Here is a 15,205-nt window from a genome sequence, read left to right as displayed (position 1 = left end):
GGGAGAAGAATCTTTTTAACAATGAATTTTTGGCATCATGCTTTGGCCTAATTAAATTTCAGGTAGTGCTGTTGCTTTCCCTAGAGTACATAATTACTCTAAAAGCATAAAGTTTTAGGGATGACGTCCCCTCTTCGCAAAAATAATGGTCATGAGAAACGAAAGTCTCAGAATGTAGAATTACTTGCTCAGTCTAAGGCAAATCTAAACTTGTATTTCAGATCAGTTTGTACCTTGAAGCAAGATCATTTGTCTTAATAATAACCTTTATGGACATATAAATGTGTGTGTGTAAACACTTAACTTTTAGCAGAGTCAAGTATAATGTAAGCAAATAGATTCTAGCAACAAGTGGCTGCTTTTTTTATCTTCCGTTTTTGGTAAAATATACTTCTAGGAGGCTTATAAAAAGAGAAAGCTAACAAGAAAAAAAGTGGTCTAAAATTATTAGCATAGTAATCCGTTTGTATGAAGATAAAGCTACAGCCAAGTATCTGCTATCTGAGATCAATCACTGAGTACTGCCATAGATTCAAAAGATTTCAGGAATTGAAATTAAAAGATGTACAGGACTACCAAGAACTACTGAGAAGACTAATCAGAAAAAGAGGAAAAGTGTTGGCTTATTTATTTATTCTTTTCCCCCAGTGGAAAACATCTGCTGATCTTGTATTACCAATTCAGCCTCTTTGAGGTGTTGTAATTGCTAAACAGATCCCCTGGGCAGGTTCCTCCTGTGAGCAAGGCTTGAATCACTCAAGAACATCCAAGCTTTTTGGCCCCATAAATTAAATTTCAGAAACCTCACAAACAATTCCTATTCTTGCCAGTTCTGTGAATTTCATCACTCAAGATGAAATCCATCGCTCACACAAGAGAACCAAGGGCTGTTTTTAAAACAGTATGCTTTAGAATTAGACATTTACTTAAACTTCCTTTAAGTTCCAAAGAATAGTAGAAAGAGTGCCTACCCTAATAACATTTAATTACAATTATCTCTCTCTATTCGGAGCTCTGTGCTACTGAACACACAGAGGCTCAAAGCAGGGTGGAAGAGGGGCAAAACTGAAGAACTACACCAACTACATAAAATTCATGGTAATTATCATTACTTTCCATCAACTATGTGTCCACATGACAACCAAAATTTCTTTGAAATGATAGTGATAACACCAAATTAAAGACTCTCCTCAACTTGACACTCAACCTAAGTGACACACCAGCTACACAGCAAAAAATAAAGTGTTGTGAGGTATTACTTACAGACACTTCAGATACCCCAAAAATGGGTCATTAATAATCTAAGTTCTTAAAATAAGCATTGTCTCTGCCCTGGCAGAAAGCATCTTCAGTTGCAAAAGGAAAGACTTGTTCCTTTACTGAAAGAGGACTGAAAAGCCAAACACAATCTTTTCTAACTTTCCTAGAATGACATAACTCTGTTAAATTCCTAGATATAGCCACACAGAGGTAATGTAAATTAATTATAAAAGAGAAAGTAATAGTACACATAAATCTTCAATGATAAAGTGTATCTTCAACCTTCATAGTTTCTGGCTTAGCTTTCTTTATCTTCTCATCAGCTATTGAAGTCATTCAAAGAGAACAGTGGTACTATCTCATAGATGAATTCAGACTATTTTCATGACCACCACTGTTCTCAAGATCACTACTCCTGCTCTGTTACTACCCATGCAATAAGATACATACTTCAGAAACTAACTTTTATTATGAGAATGTTATGAATTGTGCAGTCTGATCATAACGCAAAGAACAGTCATTTTCAGAAGAACAAAGCTGAGTTTGCACTTGAAGCCAAACTTCTTCCTGAAAGTATGAATAAATGCTCCTGATAAATTTCAACAATATAACAGAAATAAACCAACAAATCTGTAAAGAACCAACTTTTGGTTAACAATGTTTCAGAGAAAAGTTTTGTCCCAGAGATTTAGTAAAATCAAAATGCACTGAAGGAAAAGGGAAATTTACCCAAGATAGAATAATAAAACCTTCTATGGTAGTAGAATAAAAACTACATTATACATTGACAGTGAATTAAAAGACTGATGAAATTTAAGAATAACCTATGAGCTTGTGAAAGGTGATGACAACAGGAACATCTGACCCTCATAAGCAGTATTCCATGATAGGTGCTGAAGAAATAAATGATTTTTAAGTGGATACTCACTTCCTGCGAATCTTAAACCATTATTTTTTTTTAAAGAGTGAAATAATCATCAGACTGATGCTTATAAAAGTTCATTGTGTCTATTACATGTATAATGTTGAGTGTATAAATTTTATATTAAAAAGGCCTAAAAAGGAATTCATCAAGGTCATAAAACACTTCTGAATACGTCAGCTCAAGATGCTGTCATAAAATTTTTCTTTTAATAATAAATCCTCTTATGTTCCCATAGGAGGTGATATAACAGAAAATAGCATTCATATCCACAAAATTGTGTAACCCAATGGGAATCATAACAGAGTACTTGTTAAGCAATCACGAGGTTTTGAATGACTGTAATTAAGTAACCTATTTCTTCCTTTTTGTTCCACTTTGACAAGTGAGGTCAGCTGCAATGTTTTAGTCCCTAAATGTAAATGTCAAGGAATTTCAACAGGAAATTCCTAGCAAAGGCCCATCACCTCTGGAATTCATTTCTCTTAGTATAGATTTGAAAGAGCCCAGGTCAGGTGACAATCAAGATATATAACAAGGCTTATTTCATGATACTTCCTAACAGAGCCATAAAGATGCCTATACCTTACTATGCTATTGCAGCTAGTTGGTTGCTTAAACACAGTGAACTAAATAATAAACTATATTCTGATTCTTTATAATTTAAGCTTTCTTTTTATTTTAAATTTAACACATATGGTGAGAAATAATTGTTGGGTTTTTGTTGTTATGGTGGTGGTTTAGTGGTTTATCTGTTTGTTTCATCCATTAAAAATTACTGAGAAAAGTTGTATTTTGGAGAGATGAATGGAAGGCTGACTGAAAACACAACAGGCACTCGATGTTTACATCTGTAATGAGAAAAGCAAAGAAAATGTACAGTAATGAGGGGTAATTTGGAGAATAATCAAAGTAATATTGTAATGACTACAATGAGCATAACATGCCTGAAGGGAAATATCCTGAAGGGATATCTTGCCTAAAGGGATATGGCCTATACCACAAAATTGTGGAGCCATTGAAACCCCCAGAGAAGGATGATAATGGCTGTACATAAAGTATAATTTATTTACAATTTGAGGAAGGCTTCCATCAAGTCCCTAATGACAGGCTTACTAGCTACATTAAAAGCTATACTGATTCTGATAAAAGCATGAAGCCAATAAAATAAGGGAAAAGGATCTGCAATTTAGTAAAAAAAGAAATAGCAATCTGAATAGCAACAGACTTATTAAAAATTTGTTAATTAAATGAACTCTTCCATCTCTGATACCAGCAGAGTATATAATAGCTATGTAAATTAGGCCACTTAAAGAAAAACTAGTTTATTTTTCTCATACCTGTTCACATGGTAGCAAACAGACCATGTTGGCTACTCAGCAGGAAGAATGATCTGATTATGGAGATCTATTCATATACTTATCTTTGCATTTTATGCTTACTCATTCTTTGCTAGTGTTTTAACTGTTTTTTGCAGGAAAGGGAATCTGAAGGAATTAAAATATTTTGGCTTTTCTCATGCTGTCGATGAACAAGTGAGACCATTATTGGTAAATACATAGCATAGGATAAAAGAAGGAAAAATGAGAAGTTTACTGAAAAAGATAATATACTGCCTGTAAAAAACATCAATAACAGAAAAGTTAAAAATAACATACAAAATTTATGTAAGAAATGAATTTTTTTGTCTTCAGTAATGTAAATCATGAAACACACTACTAAAACCAATCTGGTTGCCTTGGTACAAAACTGGTGAATGAAAAAAATCATAGCAATGAACTCCAGATTTATACAAGTTTACTACAGTATCAAAAATAAAAAAAATACTTCCTACTTAAAGAAAATTTGTCAAGTTCTTATTAATAACTTGTACTTAAATTCTGTCACATTGCAATCTGAAGAACAGCAAATCCAGCCAGTCTTTCCTGTCCAGTCACTGGGATACCTGCTGTATGCGCTGTTATGAGATTCCAAACTCTTCCTATGCACTGAATACAGAATTTAGAGATCTCACATAACTCACATAAGGTTTTCAATATCAACCTAAGAGGCTCCTGAAGATTAATCAGTAACTGGTATGCAGTTATATCTATGACTTGTAGTCTAGTCTCTTAATATGTGTATGGCCTGAACACTAAACCTAACATATTCAAAAGTCTACATTTTTTTTTCCTTTGAGGTGTCAGTAAATTCTTGTAAATAGAGAAATGTCAAAAGAATAAGTTAGTCAGAAGAATAGAACACCATGTACATGAGGCAGGAAGTAATTGTACTAATTGGTTTCTATGAGCAAGGTGCCCTAGAGATGTTCCTTTTTCTGGGTAGGTATTACTAATGAAATGAGCAGAATCATTAACTAATAACACATTAACTAGTGTTACAGGCAGGACTGAAGCTGTCAATGAAAAAAAGGTACAACAAGACAGAAATTGATTCAAAGGTAAATAATCAAGCTGGGAAAAAAATAAATAAAATAAAACCAACACCCTGATTTTAAAACTCAAAAACCTGAATAGACAGACAGGCAGATAGGAGATTGGAATATCAGAGGAAAGAGACAGAGATGAAATATTGACTTCAGAAGAGAGCAGAAAAAGATATAACACAAACAGTCTAGTAAACCTGTGAGCATTCCTAACGACTTTTTAAATCACATGAATGTACTCTTTGGAAGCAGAAAGGCAGCAGGAAACAGGGGAGACATTTATTTGAAACTAAAAAGTGAAAATAAGAAATACTGTAATCTTGAACATCCATCAGAACATAATTGTAGCTTTCCATTTAGTGGCAAAGTATGACTTTCTGAAGGCTGCTGGAAGGATCATTGTTTCACAAGGGTGGCTCTGATGAAGACCAATGGTCCTAGCATCCTAGTAAGAAACTTTAGTGCCTTTTTTTTCATCCTCTTTTCCTTCCTCTCTTGCTATACCATGCTGCCAGTTACAAAAGCTTGGTGTAATCCCCAGAGGTTATAGAGAAAGTGCATTAGAGATAAGGAGGGCAAGGCAGACATTAATTTTGGCAGTTTATGTGAACTGATGAACAGTAGCAGCAGCAAACTCCCTTGATGAACCAAGAGAAATGCATTCCCCTTTCAATTCACAATGCACAGAGTATAAGTACAATCAACCTGTGTTACAAGTTCACTATGTCTGTATGCAAAACTGTAAACTGACATAAAAAAGTAATAGAGTACCACTTGAAAACATATTTTTTTAAATTCTGGTTTATGTTAAGACTGCATCTATCCCAACAAACTTCCTCTAAAATCAGAGTTTAAAAACTTTGGACTAACTGATATAAAATTTAATCATCCTTTCCTAGCTGCACGATGAAAGAGTACTAAAAGCAGGAAAGAGTGAGCACAAGTACTTTGGTTCTGACTTTGATATTCTTCTAGAATGGACCATGCAATTAAAATGCCACTTTTTTGTCATTAAGATATTCACGTACATAGCAATTTATATAGAGGCAAAAATCTCAGCCTAGATTAGCAATAATGGATTATCAGAGTGTAGGAGGAAATGACACACTTAAAGCATGGTACAAGTCAGAACACTGTGCTAGCTCTAAAAGAAACCTAGCTTTAGACAGCAGAATACTCCTAGCCCACAGAAATACTCACTTTAAAAGTCTCCTCTTACAACACTGTCATGAAATACTCTTATTTTCTCAACAATGCCATGATGGATCCAAGATCTGTAATGAAGTTTTTGCTAAATTCATTATAGCTTGATGTCAAGGAATGAAATCTGCTTAATTATTTTCTACTGATATATTTGTTCGTATTCTCCTGTCTGCCAAGCTACACTACACAGCTAGTGGATCCATAGTATATTCAGGGGTTTTCAGTAAATCATTATATATAGTAGAAATATAATTCATTTGAAGCAAAGCAAAATAAATAAGAAAAAATATATATGTCTAAATCCTTAGTAAGAGGAGTCTGAATCAAAAGAAAGTAGCCTATTCTTTGATGATCATATGAACTAGTACAGACAATAATGCTATTTAGTTGTAAAATAAGCGCTTCACGTAAGCTATGAAATCAACCTGGGAACCATAATATAAAGAAAATATATACAAATTAGATAGAAAATATTTACTAGTTAACATTTGAAAAAAAATTAATACAATATTTTGTAAAGGACCTCTCAATACCTCTTTTCTACATGTGCCTTTTTACACTTTGCTCTTGTTGCCAATCAAACACATCTGCAAGAATGGGCTACCACACAGGCACACAAACCCATGAGAACTCTGCAACCCAGAGTAACTTCAGTAATGATTCATTTTATAATCTATTACACATAATAACAAGTACATCGTTACAAGTTTCAAGTTTCCATAGTATTAACTTGCCACAGCATGCAACCAAGAAAGCACAACAGCAAAGAAAGATGTGAAAACTCCAATGTTCTATTGACAAACCCCACTGTTTCCATGGTAGAGAGCTGTCCCTACAACTGCCAGCTATAGATTAGGTCAGCTGTTGGTTTGTGCAGGCAAGTTCAAAACATCCTCAAGCAGATTCCCCAAGCTCTCCCAATCATCTATTCTAGTGTTGTACTACACTACTAGTAAAGATGATTTTCCTACTGAAAAAACAGCCTGCAAAGTCACAAGATGTGACAATGCAGGGCTTTGTACTTACTGACCCCTAGCCAATTGTGCTCTGCATTACAAATTCACTGTAGGTTATATGGAGGAGCCTGCTAACAAGTGATTACAATGGATTACAATGACCAAAATGACAAACAAATGTAGTTTTGAGCAGAATTTCATAGCTTCACCCTGTTTATTTATCTCTAACAGGAACTTAAAATATTAGCATTCATCTGTCCCCCTGTATACTGATCACTGATCTGCGAGCTAAAATATTAACTTGAGAAGTAAAACAACTACAGACAGGATCTGTGAGACAAGTTGGACACTTGTTTTCCACTACACCTTACCTGCTGCTGTCAAAGAATGTGCCAAAAGAGGTTTGTGGATGTATTTTTGCCTTATCATGAAATCCAAATGAGACTTCCCTGTTCTCTTTCTGCTTGATTAACAAGAGAGGGAAGGAGGGATAGAAAGTAGCACAAATGTGTGTTTGCCTTTATAATATGTGATAATGGCTCTCCATGAATTTATTACTTTACTGTCTGTGCCACATAATAGACACTGGAACAACAATAGACAAGGAACATTTCAAACTACAGAGAGCATTGGACAAGGCAAGCATGGAGGGGACAAGAGCAGATATCAAAACTACAACCACAAAATTAGCATCACTGTGGCACAGAGCAGAGCATAATTGCATAATGTTCCCAAATTCTTCTCCCTGCATTCCTGTATGTCATACCAAAATAGACTAGATTGCTGATACAATCTCTCATTTACATAATTATTCTCCAGCCACAGAGAAATCCTCTTCTTTAGCTGGAAATCAAATACGTTCAAAAGATATTTAACTACTACACAGGTTTATGTAAAAAATAAATTGTTTAACCCATAGATTAAACAGATTTTTTTTCTCTGAATCTGAGAGCAAAATGATCTGATTCATTTCCTTAATCAAGCTCTTAAAACTGTTGCCACCATTACACTACTGAGCCTTCCTTCTTCTTACATGTCTAAGAAGTTTAAAGGGGCATCGTTATCACTACCTCATTTGCCTCAATAATACACAGAGATTAAGAGAAAGCAAACAGTAACATTGTCTGTATACTTCTGATATCATTTCTTTTCTATTTTCTTCAAAGAAACAGCAACAGCATCCTTAAAAGTGTAACCCGGCAAAAGAGAAGTATCCCAGTTTTATGAATGTCCCCTGAAACCTAGTGATCTCTTCTGAATAACTAGGTTAAAATGAATTCCTCTTGCACTCTATTCCAAACATATGTTCTCTAAGATTATTTTTATTAAGTTTTAAACCAATACACAAAAACAACTGATATATCAGAGTTGCAAACAGCGTTGCTTTAATTGACTCGCAAAACTACCAAGCTCAAAAAGCCACAGAGAAAACAGGAATAACAATGATTTCACTAAACATATAGGCAATCAGGGAAAACATGATACAAATAAGAATCATTTAGATTGTATGTAAAGAGAATATTTGGCATGGATAAATTGCATGGTCATGAATGGGAAACTAAGGAGCTAGCAGGTATAAGAATCTGAGCAGGTTCTTGTACACTGGGAATGCTGAAGTTTTCCCAGCAGACATATTTGCCATTTGATTTATCTAAGCTACAGTGATCTCTCTACAGAGAAAAAAGCTGCAGCAGCTGAGAAAATACTTAAATACATGAAGGCACTGTGATGCACCATGTGGTATGCAAGTAGGTGGTGGGCATCTGCAGCAGAGAGCTGATAAAAAATAAAAGTTGGAGACAAGAACAAGTACTATTTACAAGAAATGTATGATCATACTTACCTCAGGAACCAAATGATTGGTGTTAGCCAGTGACACTGATCTTGAGATGGATGTTGTAAGTGATAATGATGAATGTAACCTATACAGCTAACAGCTTTACTAGCAAGGTAAATTACATTCAGTATTTTCCACTTTTGAAGGATATGCACTAAGTATTAATTTAGGATTTTCCATTGCTCTTACAAGCTGGTATTATTAGTGAACTAATTTTTAGCCTTTATATTACTGTATTATTCCTCTGAATATTATTTCAGCAGCACTGAACCTACCCAAGCTCTTTAGATGTTGCCAAAGATTTCCTACACAATGACTTCACATGTAAACCATATTTTGTCCTCAGACAACAAAACACTTCCCAAACCGATGTAAAGAAAAGATGTTGCTATCTTCTAAAGTGGGAAAACAAAATGAAAGAACTTCATTACAAACACTTAAACAAGATATGAACCTCTTCATTTGTATAACAGAGGAAGAGATTACTGGACTCAATCACCTGTTTTCAAAGAATAATTCAAATGTATAAAAAAGCTTTCCATTACATCCGCTCAACCTGTAGCAATGGACTTAATAGCATTTGATTTGGTGATTTCCTCACGTTCATGGATGGATATATTTATCCTCCCCTTACTCATTCCTTTTCAGATCTTTTATTGCAGATTGAAAAGTCTTAATGTAGCTTTCATGTCTGCACTTTAGATCATTCACATTGACTGCACTTTTTCTGAAGTTTCTTCCTTTTTTATGTATTTATTTTTTAAGTTGGAAGACTCGGCACGGCACACAAAAATGTTAAAATATGCAGGCATACCATAGATTTGTAGAACAACCTCTTTTGCTTTCTAATCTTTCCCTACACTACATCCATATTCTCTTTTCTTCACCATCAGTGGGAACTGAAATGCCATTTTCATTTATCTATTACAATCCCAAAGCCTTGATTTTTCTCAGGATGCTTAAACAATGTTGTTCCAGAGTATGTATTCCTTTAAAATTAACAGGATATTGGCTTAACTTATTAAAAAACAAAAACAAACTCAAGCAAGTAATCAACAACCCCCAAGCAATTAAAATTTTTTTTTTTGTAAATACAAGTATTTTGCTATTTTTCTTTATTAATATTATGCCTTTATATTTAGTTTAAATGTTATCTGGAACACAGTAATCACTGATATGTTGTTTGGAAACCTTGTGAGTTTTTTTAACATAGCCGTTTCTATATATAACAGACAACAGCATCTACTGAAGATATCAAATAAGAGTTCATAATGCATTTTTCCAGCATTCTTTCAGAAATACAATTAGTACAAGCTGCTTTTTCAAAACGTGCAGCATTAGATGTGATGAATGCCACAGTTTGTAAAGTTAAATGACTTAGTCCTAAACAAAGCAATCGCCATTAAAACAAAACAAAAAACTGTCAGAGAGAAGATCTGACCCTAACTCTACCCTCTGCTGTTCCCATTGCTGTTGTGAACAGTAATTTTTTATTAGGATATAAATTAACAGGCCTTATAATAACAATACTACATAATAACAAAATTCTGTGGTCTAGGCAAAATAAGCCAGTGGAAATATGTAGTATTGTTATTATATTTTGAACAAAATTCTGAACAATTCTGAACAATTTTGAACAATCAAAATTTTGAACAATTTTGAACAAAATTCTGTGGTCTCTCTCTCTTCTTCAGTACCAGGGACTTATTTCATCTCCTTCATCATTTTGAGATAATACTAGAAACATCTTATTTCCCTGGAAAAAGCACTTCAACAATTATTTCCACCAAATTCAGACTCTTGAAATAACACAGGATTACAGAGTATTTATTTCATTTAGTCCACTACATTATTAAGAAACTACAGCTCTTTTTTGGTCATAACACATCTAAGCAGCATCTGAAAGCACAAAATATGTTTCATTACCCTGTCTTCTTACAGTTCTGTTCAAATTGAAGGTATAAATCAAAATTTCTAAGATTCTGACATGAACATCTCCAAGACTCAGTATTTATCTAATTACCAAAAGTATACATGCCTTATATTGAGAAGTTACAACAGAGCATTACTGATGATTAAATGAATTCTTAATGCAATGACTATACATCAGCATCAGAGCAAATAACAGTTGTATATTCACAGAAGGAAACAAAATAACATAGTTCTTTAATCTTATGCCCAATAACAATGTGATTCAGTGCAAGATAATGTATCAAATAGCATGTCCTACTCCTTCTGGACATTAATCCTGAGAGAAAAATCTTTAGCTTTGTATGGATTAGTCAATGCAAATCCATTAACTACTTGTCATGCTTCTAATACAATCTGCCCTGACCCTAAAGACTTGACAGTATAGTGTTAATCAAATCTACGCAAGATCCTATACAGACAAAACAATCTGTTCCAAATTATACAGAATTTTACACCTAAAAGAGGTAGTACAGCATATGAGAACTTTGAAAGTTTAAAAAACCCTCTAACTTTAATGAAAGTATTCAGCTTTAAATGCTGTAAGGAAAAAAGAAAAAAAAACAAGGAAAATTTTAACTCAGATATTTTTCTTTTTTAGAGATCCCTCTAGGAAACTGCCACTTCCCTAAATCAATAGATCAGAGTTTTAAGTTAAAAAGATTAAAACAAACAAAAAACATACGTAAACAAGCATTTCTCTCCCTCCTCCAAAAAAATTTGGGGAAATACTTGAGGAATTTATGTAATTTTAGCTGGCCACTCATTTCAGTATAGCTCAGAACTAATACAATCTTGCCTTCTGAACAAATGGTGTAGGAAATGCACATCCCACCTGACTGCCTTGAATTCTCATGCCCAAGAAATCAGATATTTGTTTACACTACTGAATTAATAGACACCTTTCTGTAACTCAAGACTGGCTCTCAGACTTGCAAGACAACACAAACATTTTTTACCTTCCCCCCCACCTTCTGTGTTTCATAATAAGATGCAGCATTTGTCACCTTTATAAAGGCAGTGCACAGACATATACTGAGAACTTTGTGTTTGTTTCCAAGCTTTTCAAAAATTATTGAATCATCAGCAGTATTTGTCTGTTTTTTTTAATTACACACCCAAAATAGAAAACAATTACCTAGTTATTTTGATAACTTCAATAAGATTATTTACATTAGTTTTTATTTCAGACTTTCATGTCTACCTGCTGGTACCTATTTCACCGCTACTTGAAATATAAAAACTTTCTGGCTTTAATTCATGCCTACTTTTCTTACCCCTACTGAAGCGATATATTTTAGAAGCTGTATACTTTCAGATTTCTTAAAGACATGCCCTCAGTTTCATAAAGTCCTCGTCTGTAGGTGCATCTAATTAACAAGGAAATATGTAACCAGATATTCCACACAAAATGTTGCGATCCTTATTTCTTTACTGCTACAACAATTCATACTTTTTAACATTCAACTTTAACTGTATGCCCCTGAACATGTTTCAGAGTGCATAGCTGACAGAAATCTACAATAAAAACATAATATGAATATAAACTTCCCCTGTAATTTCTGAGGTACTAGAGAGGAAAACAAAATAAGTAATAGTTCCTCTATAGGGGGATATAAGTATATAGGGAATATACAAAACTAAAAGTCCTCAGGTTTTTTTTTGTCTTTATAATTTTATTCGTTATTTTTTACAGAAGCATATCATGTAAGTTGCATTCTTCAGTGATATCAGACGTGACAGCAACCACTCAAAAGCCATGATGCAAATATCTTAATGTACATGAAAAGCATTCTGCAATCAGTAAGGGTATCAATAATGGCAGTTCTGTATTGACATGAAGAACAATGCTTAGTATGAACATTTCATGATATTGTCAATCTAGAAATTATTTTTAAAATATTTGACAGATAACATCTATTCTGTCAACTATTAAATGAAGCAATAAATAAATAGACAAACTATTGATTTCTAAGCTGTATCTAAAGCCTAGGAGATAACAGTAAAATGAACTGAAATTAGTAGATATTTTAACTGCAGATGGTTATATTCATTTTATAACCTAATGCAGTAGCATTCTAAGGAAAATTGTTCAGAAAAACAGTAACACAGGAGTTTATGAATCACAGAAACTTCAATAAGCCTACATCTTTATTTAGTAATCATCCTTGCATATGACAATACTGAACCACCGTTTTATCCACAATGTGAATGTGGAAAGCAACACCAATAGACTCAGGCTTTAATTTTCCAGTACACACAGTGGAAACTCCTATACTGCTTTCCAGCATGAGAGAGAAAAAAAATCAGTAAGGAGAGAATGGGCACTCAGTCTATTGCATCATAGCTGTGATGAGATTTGATTACTTTAAAATGCTACAGTTTAGTAAAAAGCATGGCCTTTTGAGATGGAGTAAGGAGATTTATTACTAGATGAAAGATATTGAAAGAGTGTCACGTAAGTATGAGTTCTAAAGAAGCAGTGCATAAAGGTTCATCCTGAAATGACAGCCAGACTAAGCTAGTAACAAGAAGTGCTTATCTAAACAATGAATAGTTCCTGTTCCCCTCAAACAAAATTTCACAGCATTTTCTTTCATGACGTGCAGATCCAGCACAGCTCGCATCTAAGAGCTAAGCTTTTTGCATGGCATCAGATAACTTGACAATATCAAAAAATATGTCACAAACATTTGAAACAAGAGTCTAAGAAAAACTCACCTCACTAGAAAATCAAAATTCTAACTTCAATAAAACCATCATAAAAGATTAAAAGAACTAGCTACTTACAATTTACCAATAACAGGAGAATGAACGCTAAAAAGTATTTGTTCTAGACCTACTGAACCAGTTATAATTTTAACATTGTTAACATTGTTTTTAGTCCAAGTTCTGATGCCTTTGGCCACAGATGGAACTCATTTCTCTCTTAGGATGCTCAGCTGTTTATTCACTTTCCCTGTTTCTATTTCTCTTTACAAAAAATTTTAAACATCTCCTCAACCATAGGGACATTTATGAATTTCTTTATAGCTGAAGGTTGTATTTCTAAAGAAATTTCATAAGTTTCTGATTCATTTAGTCTCCTTTCTCATACTAGTTCCCTGGTCCTTCTTTTTATTTATTTAATAATCTACTGGTCATATTGTTTCTTTAAGACAAGCTCTTTTGATAGTAATTCATCTAGATTAACCTGACAGAGAATAAATATAGAAGTCTAAATCATATTATTTTATTATCATTGTATCATGTGGTTTGTTTTGTTTTCAATAAGAAGCATCTTGAAACCCAGGAAAATAATTAGATTTTAGAATATAATATTAAGAAAAATAATTAGACATTAAGATTTGCACTTAGCTGCATGCATGGTTTACAACTTTTGTAACAGCTTTTCTTCACTGTTTAGAGAAATCTCTGATGTCAAATTGAACACATAGCGAACATAAAGGCATATAGGAACTTAACTTTTAAACATTCAGGAGGTAAGGGTAGCAAATATTGAGATGAAGTGACAGAGGCTGATGCAGGATGTTGAAGATATTTCCCATGCTTCATACTTAGGTCAGCAAGTTGTTAAGTAATGAAAGGCCAGCACCAGATAAATTGTTACGTATAACAACATTTCACTCTTCAAAAGCACTATTTTATAGTTTATGAAAATAGACATTTTTGAAGTAATTTGGTTATCCAATTAGAAAATAATATTGTACACCCAGTGTTTCTTGTTGTACTTGAGTCAGGGCAATTCCAGATTGTTAAGACTGGATGAAGAACACCTTGAAAGCAGTAATACAGAGAAGGGGGTTTTGGTAGATGAACTGCCAGTAGAACTGCCAGTGTGTGCTCGTAGCCTGGAAGGCTGACTGTACCCTAAGGTGCATCAAGAGGGGTTGCTGGCTGGATGAGGGAAGAAATACCATCTCCTCTGCCCTCATAAGGTCCCAGGCATAATTTGCTGGGTCCCCAGCAGAAGACGTAGAGCTGTTATGCACATTCTATTGTTAACAAGTCAATATCTTACTTGCATTAAATGCCTGTTTCTCCAAAAGGAATTCATCATTACTGTCTGTTATACAGATTATGCAAGCCAGTTATGGTGTTCAGAGATCTCACTCAGACTTGCGTTCTCCTCTCTTCCTTCTCAGCAAAACCTCTATTTATACTCTGTGGTGAAACTTTACAGTTTTCAAAAACCTGATCAAAAAGTTTCAAATTGAAGCGTTAAAGTTTTAGATTTCAAAGTGTCATATTAATAACTGGAAGCATTTGAACTATATTCCAAGTAGTTTTATGAATTTGTGTGGGCTTAGGTGAAAAACATTCCATTCTTTAAAGTAGATGCCTTTTCAAAGGAAATACAGCTTAAATATTCTTTTCCACAATAAATTAGGAGAAAACAGCATGTAAATGTTTGTGGAGTAGAAACTTATTATTAAAGTACATATATAGTAATTTAAAATAACAAAGCCTTTAGTTTTGCACAAATACAACTGATTGCCTCACAAGATAAAGTAACTTTGAGGTACCTACCATTTATATTTTTGCACATATCTACCACTTCTTGTCATGGCCTTTATCTTATAAATTGTAAAAGCAAGATCTTCTTAGCTACCTTCTTACAGAATATTCTGTAT

The sequence above is a fragment of the Cyrtonyx montezumae genome, unplaced genomic scaffold, assembly GCF_038088225.1.
Source record: "Cyrtonyx montezumae isolate F1298 unplaced genomic scaffold, pur_monq_1.0 scaffold_4, whole genome shotgun sequence".
Classification (NCBI taxonomy): Eukaryota; Metazoa; Chordata; class Aves; order Galliformes; family Odontophoridae; genus Cyrtonyx; species Cyrtonyx montezumae.
This window is presented reverse-complemented; position numbering follows the sequence as displayed.